Here is a 14,181-nt window from a genome sequence, read left to right as displayed (position 1 = left end):
CACCTGGACAAATAGAAATTATATATCCAACAAAAGTTGAGATGAGAGAGAAAGCAGTAAGAGGTGGAATAAATATGCTGACCTCTTTTTTTCCTAAATGGATAGAGATATTATTTAAAAAGGAAAAGTAAAGTAACAGCGATGTAAGGATACCTAGAGATATAGAGATATAAAGGTGGATTGATTTTGGTACCTTTGGGAAACAGATGGCACACCCACAAAGGGTAACTGAAGAGAGTTTAATGATGGTCTGTTTATAAAGGCCTGAGAAGAACAAAAGAGATCAATAAGGAATGATGTAGCAAACATCAGGAACACACTAATTACCATCCCTCAGTCTGAAGGGGAAAGCGAAGAGAACTGTTACCAGATTAGGAAGAAAGAAGCACTCATGGGAGAGTGTCTGCTGGACAAGAGTTGTGGCCATAGATAGAGGAAATCAATCAAACTTAAAAATCATGGCTGAGGAAGGGGTGCTGAGGAGTAGGTATTTGGTTCTAATTTTCTCTTTCTACTTGGTTCCATTGACCCATCCTAACTGGAAACTAGAAAGGACAAGGGAATCTAGTTAAGGGAATTCATAGAGGTCAGCCTTCCATAAAATAGAGCAGGGTAGCTTAGCCACACTAAGAGAAACACTTCGTCTATGTTCTCCTTTCCCTCTGCTGACCCTTAGCTGGATCAGTGCTTTTACTTGATAAGATCACCCCCCCCCCAATTTTTTTTTTTTACATTTCTATATTTTTGAGAGACAGAGACAGAGAACAAGTGGGGGAGGGGCAGAGAGAATGAGACACAGAATCCGAAGTAGGCTCCAAGCTCTGAGCTGTCAGCAAAGAGCCCAATGCGGGGCTTGAACCCACAAACCGTGCGATCATGACCTGAGCTGAAGTGGACACCCAACCAACTGAGCCACCCAGGCGGCCCAAGGGCCAGTACTTTTATCAAGAGAGTACTAAGACGTGTTTCAGTGTAAGTCCTGTATTCTAGATATAGTCTTCTTTGCCCAAGTGTATGGCAAAAACACAGTTTTCCTTCTGGAAAATGGCATCAATTATCGTGGTCAAAATGGTTTTCTGGTTCAGAGGCATGAGGAACCAAAAATGGCCAGGGATGGTCACAGGTTCAATTTAACAGACCTGATACAAGTATCCCTCTCTAGAATACTAGGACCACTAAACCCATTGAGGCAATACTATAAGGTTGGGAAGCAAAAATTAAGTAGGTTATTAGGTATAGTATGAGAAGGACCACTACCACTTCCACTCTGTAGCTCTCAAACCAATATATTCTGACTACTGGAGACATAACACTATACATTGGCACCAAGCTGTTTCTTATAGAAAGTTTCCCAAACTCTCAACATTGAATGCCACTAAACTTTCAGTTCAGTTGTTTTATACCAGACATTTCTAGAAGACGGGATGTAAGGTAAGAGCAATTATTCCATGGGCATGAGACCATTGCTGTATTTCTTTTGCTATAAAATGTGTTTCTTGTTCAGGGTTCCTTTCTTGTGTAGCATTACATGGCAATGAAAAAGGTATTCTTTAAGTTCACAAATAATGGTATTGGCAGAAGTGCTGTAGAGCGAGAGGGAAATCCTTATGAGAATAAGTTTATTTTTTTATAAAGGCAAATTGCTATACCACCATGACAGAAAGGATCCAATATGATGAACTTGCAACCATGTTGGGCACTCAGCAATGGTGGTAGTTAGATCAGCCTTGGTGAGGGAAAATTAATGTTGAGCCCATACATAGCTTCCGTCTTTGACAATATGAACACAATGCACATGAGCCCACTGAGTAAGTATTATGATTACTAGAGAAATAGGCTTTGTGACACATGGTTAAATATATTTCCAGTAAGTAATATATGACGAACATATTTTATGTGTGTGAATTAAATATGATAATCCAATTATATTTATTGTGCAACTTTACATATTTGTATTTTTTTATTTCATTTATTTAAATTTAAGTTAGTTAACATACAGTGTAGAATTGTTTCAGGAGTAGAATCCAGGGATTCATCACTTACATAAACACCCAACGCTCATCCCAACAACTTCCCACTTTAATGCCCATCACCCATTTTCCTCATCCCCTCACACATATCCCTTCCAGCAACCCTCAGGTTGTTCTCTGTATTTAAGAGTCTCTTATGGCTTTCCTCCCTCTCTTTTTTTATCTTATTTTTCCTTCCCTACCCCTATGTTCATCAGTTGTATTTCTTAAATTTCACATATGAGTGAAATCATGATATTTGTCTTTCTCTGACTTATTTCACTTAGCAAAATATACTCTAAATCCATCGACGTTGCAAATGGTAAGATTTCATTCTTCTTCATCGCCAAGTAATATTCCATTGTATGTGTATGCCTCTCTATATATACGTACCACATATTTCTTACCCATTCTTCAGTCGATGGACATTTGGGCTTTTTCCATAATTTGGCTATTGTTGATACTGCTGCTATAAACATTGGGGTACATGTGCCCATTCAAATTAGCATTTTTGTATCCTTTGGATAAATACCTACTAGTGAAATTGCTGGGTCATAGGGTAGTCCTATATTTAATTTTTTGAGGAAACTTCATACTGTTTTCCAGAGTGGCTGCACCAGTTTGCATTCTCACCAGCAGTGCAAGAGAGTTCCCTTTTCTCCACATCCTCACCAACATCCGTTGTTTCCTGAGTTCATTTTAGCCATTCTGACAGGTGTAAGATGGTATCTTATTATAGTTTTGCTTTGTATTTTCTGATGTGAGTGATGTTGAACATCTTTTCATGTGTCTGTTAGCTATCTGGATATCTTCTTTGGAAAAGTGTCTATCATGTTCTCTGCCATTTCTTCACTAGATTATTTGTTTTTTGGGTGTTGGGTTTGATTAGGTCTTTATAGATTTTGGATACTAAACCTTTATCCAGTATGTCATTTGCAAAATATCTTCTCCCATTCCATCAGTTGCCCTTTAGTTTTGTTGACTGTTTCCTTTGCTGGGCAGAAGAGTTTTATCTTGATGAGGTCCCAATAGTTCATGTTTGCTTTTATTTCCCTTGCCTCTGGAGACATGTCTAGTAAGAAATTACTGCAGCCAAGGTCAAAGAGGTTGTTGCCTGTTTTCTCCTCTAAAATTTTGATGGTTTCCTGTCTCACATTTAGGGTTTTCATCCATTTTGAGTTTATTTTTATGTATGGTATAAGAAAGTGGTACAGTATCATTCTTCTGCATGCTGCTGTCCAGTTCTCCTAGTGCCATTTGCTAAAGAGACTGTCTTTTTTCCATTGGATATTCTTACCTGCTTTGTGGAAGCAGGAAAGATGTATGTTGGTCATACATTTGTGGGTCCAATTCTGAGTTTGCATTCTGTTCCATTGGTCTATGTGTCTGTTTTTGTGCCAATACCATACTGTCTTGATGATTATGGCTTTGTAGTACAGGCTAAAGTCTGGCATTGTGATGCCTCCAGGTTTGGTTTTCTTTTTCAACATTACTTTGGCTATTCAGGGTCTTTTGTGGTTCCATACAAATTTTAGTATTGTTTGTTCTAGCTCTGAGAAGAATACTGGTGCTATTTTGATTGGGATTGCATTGAATATATTGGTTGCTTTGGGTAGTATTGACATTTTAACAATATTTGTTCTTCCAACCCATGAGCATGGAATATTTTCCCATTTCTTTGTGTCTTCTTCAATTTCTTTCATAAGTTTTCTCTATAGTTTTAAGTGTACAGATCTTTTACCTCTTTTGTTAGGTTTATTCCTAGGTATTTTATGGTTCTTGGTGTAATTGTAAATGGGATCCATTCCTTGATCTCACTTTCAGTTGCTTCATTATTGGTGTATAGAAATGCAACCGATTTCTGTACACTGATTTTGTACCTTGCGATTTTGCTGAATTCATATATCAGTTCTAGCAGTGTTTTGGTGGAGTCTTTCAGGTTTTCCATGTAGAGTATCATGTCATCTGCGACATGTGAAAGTTTGACTTCTTCTTTGCCAATTTAAATGCCTTTTATTTCATTTTGTTGTCTGATTGCTGAGACTAAGACTTCCAACACTATGTTAAACAACAGTGGTGAGAGTGGACTTCCCTGTCATGTTCCTGATCTCAGGGGGAAAGCTCTGTTTCTCTCCATTGAGGATGATATTAGCTGTGGGCTTTTCATATACGCCTTTTATGATGTTAAGGTATGTTTCTTCTATCCCGACTTTCTGGAGGGTTTTTATTAAGAAAGGATGCTGTATTTTGTCAAATGCTTTTTCTGCATCTATTGACAGGATCATATGGTTCTTATCCTTTCTTCTAGTAATGTGATGTATCACATTGATTGATTTGTGAATATTGAACCAGCCTGGCAGCCCAGGAGTGAATCCCACTTGATCATGGTGAGTAATTCTTTTAACACACTGTTGAATTCAATTTGCTAGTATCTTGTTGAGAAGTTTTGCATCCATGTTCATCAGGGATATTGGCCTTTGATTCTCCTTTTTTGTGGGGTCTCTATCTGGTTTGGGAATCAAGGTAATGCTGGCTTCATAGAATGAGTTTGAAAGTTTTCCTTCCATTACTAGTTTTTGGAATAGTTTGAGAATAATCAGTATTAAGTCTGCTTTAAATGTCTGGGAGAATTCCCCTGGAAAGCCATCTGGCCCAGGACTCATATTCGTTAGAAAATTTTTGATAACTGATTCAATTTCTTTGCTGGTTATGGGTCTTTTCAAATTTTCTATTTCTTCCTATTTGAGTTTTAGTATTATGTGAATGTCTAGGAATTTGTCCATTTTTTCCAGAATTTCCAGTTTGTTTGCATATAATTTTTCATAGTATTCTCTCACAATTGTTCGTATTTCTGTGGTGTTGGTTGTGATCTCTCCTCCTTCATTCGTGATTGTTATCTATTTGAGTCCTTTCTCTTTTCTTTTTGAGAAATCTGGCTAGGGGGTTATCAATTTATTCTTTCAAAAAACCAGTTGATCTGTTCTACTGTTTTGTTGGTGGTGGTGCTGGTGGCCGTGGTAGTGGTGGTGGTGATGGTTGCTTTCTATATCATTTCATTCTTCTCTAATCTTTATTATTTCCCTTCTTCTGGCTTTGGACTTAATTTGCTGCTCCTTTTCTAGCTCCTTCGGGTGTAAGGTTAGGTTGTGTATTTGGGACCTTTCTTGCTTCTTGAGATATACCTGAATTGCAATGTACTTTTTCTTCTTAGAAATGCTTTTGTTGCATTCCAAATGGTTTGGACTGTTGTGTTTTCATTTTCATTTGCTTCCATGTACTTTTTAATTTCCTCTTTAATTTCCTGGTTAACCCATTCATTCTTTAGGATGTTCTTTAACCTCTGTGTATTTGAGGGCTTTCCAAATTTATTTTTTGAGGTAGATTGCAAGTTTCATAGCTTTGTGATCTGAAAACATGCATGGTATGATCTTGAGCTTTTTGTACCTGTTGAATGTTGATTTGTGACCCAGTATGTGATCTATTCTGGAGAATTTTCTATGTGCACTCAAGAAGAATGTGTATTCTGCAACTTTAGGATGAAATGTTCTGAATATATCTGTTAAGTCCATCCAGCCCAGTGTGTTCATTCAAAACCATTGTTTCCTTATTGATTTTCTGCTTAGATCATGGGTCCATTGCTGTAAGTGGGTGTTAAAGTCCCCTAATATTACGGTATCATTATCAATGAGTTTCTTTATATTTGTGATTAACTGATTTATATTTGGGTTCTTCAAAGTTGGGGGCATAAATATTTATAATTATTAGATCTGCTTAGATCCCTTAGTCATGTTATAATGCCCTTCTACATCTCTTGTTACAGTCTTTGTTTTAAAATCTAATTTGTCTGATATAAGTATGGCTACTCCAGCTTTCTTTTGACCTCCATTAGCATGATAGATGATTTATTCATCCCCTCACTTTCAATCTGCAGGTGTCCTTATGTCTAAAATTAGTCTCTCCTAGGCAGCATATAGATGGGTCTTGTTTTTTTATCCATTCTAATATCGTATGTCTTTTGACTGGAGCATTTAGTCCATTTAAATTCATAGTGATTATTGACAGATATGAATTTAGTGCCATTGTGTTATCTGTAGATTTGGTGTTTCTGGTGATGTTCTCTCGTTCTTTGTAGTCTTTGCTGCTTTGGTATACTTTTTTTTTTCTTTTTTCTTTTCTTTTCTTTTTTTTTTTTTTTCTCCAGAGTGTCCCCCTTAAAATTTCTTGCAGCGTTGGTTTACTGGACAAAAACTCCTATAGGTTTTGTTTGTTTGGGAAAGTCTTTATCTTTCCTTCTATTCTGAATGAAAGCCTTGCTTGGTAAAGAATTCTTGGCTGCATATTTTTCCTATTCACACATTGAATATTTCCTGCCACTCCTTTCTGGCCTGCCAAGTTTCAGTGGACAGGTCTGCTACTAACCTTATGGACTACCTTTGTATGTTAAGGACCTTTTTTTCCCACCTGCTTTCAGAATTCTCACTTTATCCTTGTATTTTGCAAGTTGCACTATGATATATCATGGTGTTGACCTGTTTTTGTTGATTTTTGAAAGGAGTTCTCTTTGCCTCTTGGATTTAGATGTTTGTTTCCTTCTCCAGATTAGGGAAATTCTCAGCTACAGTTTTTTCAAATAAACCTTCTTCCCCTTTTTCTCACTATTCTTCTTCTGGGACTCCTATGTTATGGATATTGTTTTGTCTCATGGAATCACTTCGTTCTCAAAGTCTCCCCTCGTGACCTAGTAATTTCCTTTCCCTCTTTTGGTCAGCTTCATTATTTACCATAATTTTATCTTCTATTTTACCTATTCTCTCCTCTGCTTCTTCAATCCTTGCTGTCACTGTATCTAGTTTATTTTGCATCTCAGCTATAGCATTTTAAAATTCATCCTGACTAGTTCTTAGGTCCTTGGTCTCTGTAGCAAGGGTTTCTCTGGTGTCTTCTATGCTTTTTTTCAAGCCCAGCTAGTAGTCTTATGACTGTTGTTCTAAATTCTTGTTCAGATATATTCCTTATATCTGTTTTGAGTAAGTCGCTGACTGTGGCTGTGATTTCATTTTGAATTTTCTTTTGGGGAGAATTCCTCCATCTTGTCATTTTGGCTAAGTTTCTGTCTTTTGCATGTTTTAAAAGCTTGTTATGTGTGTCCTGCACCTGAAAATACTGTTATACCAAATCGGGGTCATACACTGTCCAGGGCCTGGCACTCCAGGAAGTGTTTCTGGTTATGCTGTGTGCACTCTGCTGTTGCATCTTAGCTGCTCTTTCCTACTGGTCAGTCCTCTGCAGAGTTCCTCCTTGCTTGCAGTGGAGAGTGTTTTGGCCTTTAACCAGGTATGCTTTGATTTGTTTGTTGAAGTAACCCTAGGGAAAAAAGGAAAGGGGGGGAGGAGGAAAAGGCTTATCCCCCCCCCAAAAAAAAAGAGAAAAGGAAAGAGAACAAAAAAGAAAAAAACAGGCAAACAAGGAATCAGAAAACTATAAGGCTGATTCCATAGAAAAAGAAAGGGGAAAAAGCAGAAGAAAAGAAAAAAGAAGGAAAAAAAAGTAAAAAAGCCAAATCCAAATGAGAGAGCAAGAAGAAAATGAAAAGAAAACAAAACAAAAAACACAGTAAAGAACTATGAACCTGATTTCAAAAGAGAAAAAGAAGTAGACAAAAAAAAAAAAAAAAAAAAAAAAAGAGCTGTTGTTGGTACCTGTGGGATGGTGTCTGTGCTGGTCTGAAGGAGAAGTGGACTGCATTACTCAGTATCAGTCTTGCCCCAGTAAATAAGCAGTTGACAGGCATGGAGGGGTAGGGTTTGGTGTAAGCAAGTATGCCTTACTGGGGCCTGCTATGTTGCTCTCTGAAGTCCCATCTTGTTGGTGTTGGAGGGAAAAATGGTGCCACCCCCATTTCTTGTCCCGGGACTGGGGATCTCACTCCCCACTGTTCAGGTAGCCCTCATAGAATAGCAAGGGAAGTTAGCTCACCCTGTATCAAAATTCTCTTACATTTCTTCTTTGACACATGGCTGGGATTCAAAACCCATAGTCTTAAAGACCCAGTATGGTGCAGTTCCACTCCCTTCCTCTGGAGTAGAGTCTCTCACCCTGCTGATGAAAGGTCTTTGGTTGGCACCTGCAGGGTCTTTTGTCCTTGGGGAGGCAATAAACCCTCTTCCAAAAGTATTCCAGGAAGGGGACTGTTCTCTCCCAGTGCACCTTGAAGATCACTATACCATGCTATGCACTCCAGGGCCAGCTGCTTCCTCCGCAGGAGCATGCACAATAGCTCTGCTCTAGTTACTGGAGAAAGTCACGCACTTCCAGAATCTCAGAGTTTGAGCTCCAAAAGCTGTTTGCAAAAAAAGAACTTGGAAACTCAGTACTTCTTGGTTCCCCTCTTGTGGCCCAGAGAGGTTTCCTTCTTGTGCTAACTTGATGCTGCACTATCTCAACCCCTCTCTCTTTTTCTCCCTTTTGTCCCTCCATGGAAAGGGTTTCCTACCCCCGCATGGTGCCGCCATTTTTCTCTCCTCCAATTCACATCCATACACCTAGCATCTGCCAATCTGCCTCCCTCCAACTGTGGAGATCCTTCTACCACTCCACAGATGAATTTCCTGGGTGTTCCAAGTAATCTGACCTCAATACAGCTGTGTTTTGGGGGGAAAGCCCAGGGTCCCCCCCAATCAACTCTCTACAATCCTACTACTCAACTCCCTATAAATCTGTTATCTGAAAAATTAGGTTGGCAGCACTTTTTTCAGGCTTTTAAGAGATACTAACTCCAGTTTCCTGATTTCCCTGGAAACTTTTCATTCCCTATCATCCCACAGGATGCTTGTCTGTTAACTACCTGCTTCCAGACCTGTGGCTCATGGAACTCATGTCTTTTGAGTTTATACTTTATTTTGGTTCACAAAGATGTTCATCTTACTCTTGAGCCTGTCTAACTTGTTTGGGTCATTGTTATATATAAAGAGTATGCCAATGAATGAACTCACTTTTAATTCTAAATTGCTCTACCCACTATCTACTATTTAGTGGTTAATGAGTAAAGAGAAATATCTGAATATTTAAACATTTGTGCTTATTTAACTTAAGAGCTACTTTACTCTGTTTATATTGACTGGGTATCATATGTCCTTAGTCCCTTTTTAATTACTAATAAAAAGTATTAACAATAATATTCCATTCACTTATTTTGAAAAATTTTACACTGTTATCATATGTAAGACTTCTTGTTACTTGATATATGGAGAGCGACAAATTAAAGTAATGAACTTAAATAGAGGTATAAGTAATATTCTGGATTTTTAAAAACCCAGACCAAGGACAGCAGAGACATGGCTAAACAGAAGCACACATGGCAAAGATTTAGCATTTTAGTTGAATGAAAGTTCTGTATAAATTATTAATATAAGTCTGCCAAAAAAATCTCACTCAAGTTAGACACAATAATAGAAATAAAGTGATGAGATAAAGGTCGTTGGATACTCCCTTTCTGCTCTCTACAGGTCATGCTAAACATAGACTATTACTTTCAGTCCCAAATGCCATGCTTTAAAAGGAACAAATCTGGAGCTTATCTGGAGAAGAGAAATCAAAATGTTAAAAGTTGTGAAAACTATTATAAATAAGGAACATTTTAAGCAACTGCCCTTTGAAGGACTTCATAAGTATCTTCAAACACTTCAAGGAGAATAATAGGAAAAGAAGACTAATCATATTCCATGTAGTTAAAGCACTAAAATAGATAGCTATATATTTTCTAGTTCTATAAATTTAGAAAATTTTGGGAATTTCCAAAATATTAGAATTTTGAAAATAAATTCAGCTATCTTTATTGCAATGAGATTCCAAACATTGGAATTATTCAGGTAATGGTAATGGATATTATATTAAAGATTAATACCTTTGAATGAAGATTGTATCAATATCTTTTCTTTTGAGGTTCCACCATTTATCAAATTATACATAACTAGACTCATACATTTTTGTAAACCCTTGTCGAATCCATTCTTACAGTATGTGCCCAATTCTCTTTCATATGCTCTGCTTTTAGAAATTGTTCTACCCCATTTTTATTTCCATCACTAACTTTGGTTAGCTGACCTCTTCTTGTCTTTAAGTCCCAACTACAATATCACTTCTTCCTAGAAGACTTCTCAAGGTTTTCTGATGATAAATTTATTTCCCCAGTAAGTCGTGAGCTTCTTTAAGTAAAACACTGTATACCCTGAGTATACCTGCCACAAGTATCATTCTAGCCTAAACATACACAAGACTTATGTCAACATTTCTGCAAAAGAAGGCATATAGAAAGTGGTCAGTGGGAAGACATATTAATTTTGGACCAGGAATTAAAATAGCTGGAAAAACAACAAAAGGAAAATGAAAAATTTTAAATTGAAAAGCTATAGAAGCATTATTTGAAAGGGAGAGAGAAAATATGTTCTTGTGAATAAATAATTTCACCTTTGTATATTGTTTTCTATGGTTGATGCAACTCAAATATTCTTTGATCAGAAGAATTTTTCATGAAGATTAAATTTTACTTATGATATAAGAGGCTAGAACAATCTAGAGAAAAAAATTCTATTTTATTGATATATTTCTAAATATTCCATTCAGTAGCACTTAACTTCTTTTACAATGTGAAGGGCATCTGTATTCTATATTGGAAATATAAGGGCCAACTTGTTGTATGACCAAATAAATCACTACTATGTTCCATCTGGTAACTTTGCTCCTATGTAATCCTATGGATATGAAAGTATATTTGGGAACACCAAGATAATTATTTTATAGAGGGAAACCAGTACAGTCTCATGTCCTATAGCCTTTAAAAAAGATAAAAAGGAGGGGAAAAGCCCCTTATTAATTTATACTTGCAAAACAATTGCAGTAATTTTCCTGGCTAAAGACTAAATTATTGTACGTTATAGTGTGCATGTCTATGATAAGTAGATTACTATAGATCATTCCAAGAGGAGGTGGAGGGAAGATTGCACTAACATTAGCTTCTCTGGTATTTGCAGGCTGTAAATTTCTTTAAATGATAGATGTAAAGATGGAAGACAGATGGATAGAGGAAAAGACAGAATCAGATACTGGATGAGTTAGTATTGCAGTCTGTGTTTCAGCGCTGTCTTATTACTGCAAGGCTAGCAAGCATCAAAGTCCCCCCACAGCTCCAACTCCCTCCCCCTGAAATGTACCGATTTATATGAAAATTAAGATTACAAATTAAAGCCTGGCTATCCTGGAGTTTTCCAGTTCATCAGCCATCCAATAAAAATGATGTCAAGCCTGTATGCATAATTCCCAGAAGATTACTTTGTCCTTACAGCTAAGCCCTGTCCCTGATATGAAAGATCTCTATCCACTTTTATTGAAATAAAGAACTAACATCATAATCCCAATATTGAGGTATAATCTTCATTATCTCCTGACCCTCTTGAGGTTCTCCCAATCTATATTACTTCAGATTTGTTTATTTATAATCCTTATGTATTTACCTTTATTGAGATAGGATTAAAACTAAAGGGGAGGGGTTGGAAGCTCCAAAAAATCCTTATGATCTCATGATTGAGTTTCAATTCACCAACAATCAACTAATGTGTTAGACTGAGGGTTCAGTTTTTTTTTTTTTAAGTGGTTCTTATAGTTGTATAGTCTAAGCCTGAAAAACCATTAATTGGTCCCCTGAGTGTCCTCATTTCATTAAATGAATTATTTCCAATCCAACCTGGTTTGTGAAATGATGGCAACATCCTCTTTTCCTATTTATTAAAATAGTGGGGGAGGGGTTAATGAAAAGATAAATACTGATAGAATCATCCGAAGAACTTTTATCTATTTTCTTAGGAAGTTTTGATTCATACCTATAGTTAATTACTGGTAAACCACAATCCCCCAACCTTTCTCCCCCTACAAGAGCCTTAATGGCCTCTGGCTATGCCTCAGGCTGTTAACTACCAAACTAGTCATTAATGCTGGTCAAGATGATTTCTTGGAGATCGTTTCTCATTTATTCTTTTTCATAGACAAAACAGACTTTGTTCTGAACAGAGAATAAAATAGTACTTTAGCCATTTTTCCCCTTTCAAAAGCATAAAGAAATACCTATGAAAAACACATTTTACTGTGGTATTTTTAAAACATTTCAAATATTAATGTAATATCCAAAGTGCAAATTGGATTTGCAAGTCCCAGTTTTCACTGATAATCGTGCTTTCTTACTTTAAATGAATTTCTGCTATTATATTTGGAGAAACACATCTTGATTAAGAGATTTGGTAAGTGTTCTTAGTTACTCTACCTCTTATTTTTATGTTTTATGCAAGGAAATGTTAGGATAATATTATTTGGCTTTTAGATTTGAAAACAGACTGGAAATAGAAGTTCTTTAGTATTGGCATAAAACTGCACTGGAGTGTTTTCTTCTTAAAATAAGGTTTATTGATTGTAAAAGACCCTTGTTCTACCATTATTTGATATATAGTGGGATTTGTTATAATCTTCATTGGCTCAATTATTCCTCATCTGCGAACCCTTCCTTTTCATTGAGTCATGCTTTTACTTGAGCACCTGCTATTGCCTGAGTGCACTCAGAGATAAATAAGAGGAGAATGGAAATAGAGACCACGAAGACAGAAACAGCTATGATCACTGAATAATATTTTTGCATAAAATGATATTCAAACATAAAATCCTACATTCGAATTATTAGCCTCCTAAACTGTTTACTAATTCAAAGGGAAGTGGCTGGAACCAATATTTATTATGCACCTAATATTTTACGAATATTGGTCTGGATAATTTACATTAATTTTCTGATTTAACCCTTACAACAAGTTTACAGTCCTTACAGAACTCCTACAATTATTCCTATTTTGTGGATGTAGAAATTGAGACTTTAAGATTATTGAAGATAATGGGAGAAAGAATAAGAAAGAACTAGAGGAAAGATGCAGAAAGAAAAAAAAAAGTTTTGGGTCTTCCAAAACAAACATTACTTACTTAGTGCCCTATCCCTTCATTTGCTCACAGATAAGAAATACATTCCTCCTTTCTGTTGAAAACTGTGGCCCAAGATGGCAGGACAACCCCCATGGAGTCTCAGTTTAGATCTTCCAAGAGACCGGATGAAAATGGTATTAATGATGCAGGTTTAGGCCACCAATCAGAGAGAAATTCATTTGAATTAAATACATATATTCTTCAAAGGATCAAGCCTGCCAGTTATTAATCATTTAATGTGAATTAAAAAAAAAACTGTTTATTATCAGCTCTGATGTGAGATCTGTAACCATGTATCTATTGGCTTATTTATGGGAAATAGGAAGAGAACGGGAAAAATGATAATGTGATCTAAGAATACGAGTTATTTTGAATTCAGGTCTAGGCAAGGGGTGTAAATTTTAAGCCAGAAAAGAATAGTAGAATACTGAGTATCAGGGATGGAAGAAGAATTCAGGGTGAAAAAGTGAAAATTAATTTATGCCCTTGGCTTAGCCTAGCCCTATCTGACATAAGACAGTGTGTACCATGTCCTGGAAAAGGTTTATAATTTATAAAGCTTTGAATTCCCAGGGATAAGCCATGAATTACAGGGTGATTCTAAAAGCTTTACATTCTAAGATAAGCCCCTATTATGCTTTTTTCCTCATCAAAAACAGGAACTCCTGTGTTTTAGTGAAACTGACCCAAATGTTTTCCAATTAGAATTGTACTTGTATACAAAAATTTAAACTATAAATGCAGCCTTCTTTATTCTGAAACTATCCCCTTTCATTGTGCAAATAGGATTCCAATCAGTTGTTTAAAAAATGATCTATACTTTTTTTTTTTTGACAAGGATAACAGAAGACCTAAAACAAATTTCACAAGCAATCTTTGAGTTTCTAACAGCTGACAGTTTCTTCCATTATTATACACCATCAGTCTTAAACTGATTTTCTAACTCTGAATTTTGATGTTTACCATCAGCTGACAAACAATTATTTCAGGTTATTTCAGGTGCTATTATTAAGCCTGGGAAGGGTTAGTTTTCATAGAGTTGCCATCCTTACAAAGCAGGGTATATGGGATTATTTAAATATTTCCAGAGCAGGTGCCTCAGAGTGTAACTACAGCTGTAACCTGAAATATGTGAGCTTAACCACTATCCAATACCACT

The sequence above is a fragment of the Neofelis nebulosa genome, chromosome 3 (assembly GCF_028018385.1).
Source record: "Neofelis nebulosa isolate mNeoNeb1 chromosome 3, mNeoNeb1.pri, whole genome shotgun sequence".
Lineage (NCBI taxonomy): Eukaryota > Metazoa > Chordata > Mammalia > Carnivora > Felidae > Neofelis > Neofelis nebulosa.
This window is presented reverse-complemented; position numbering follows the sequence as displayed.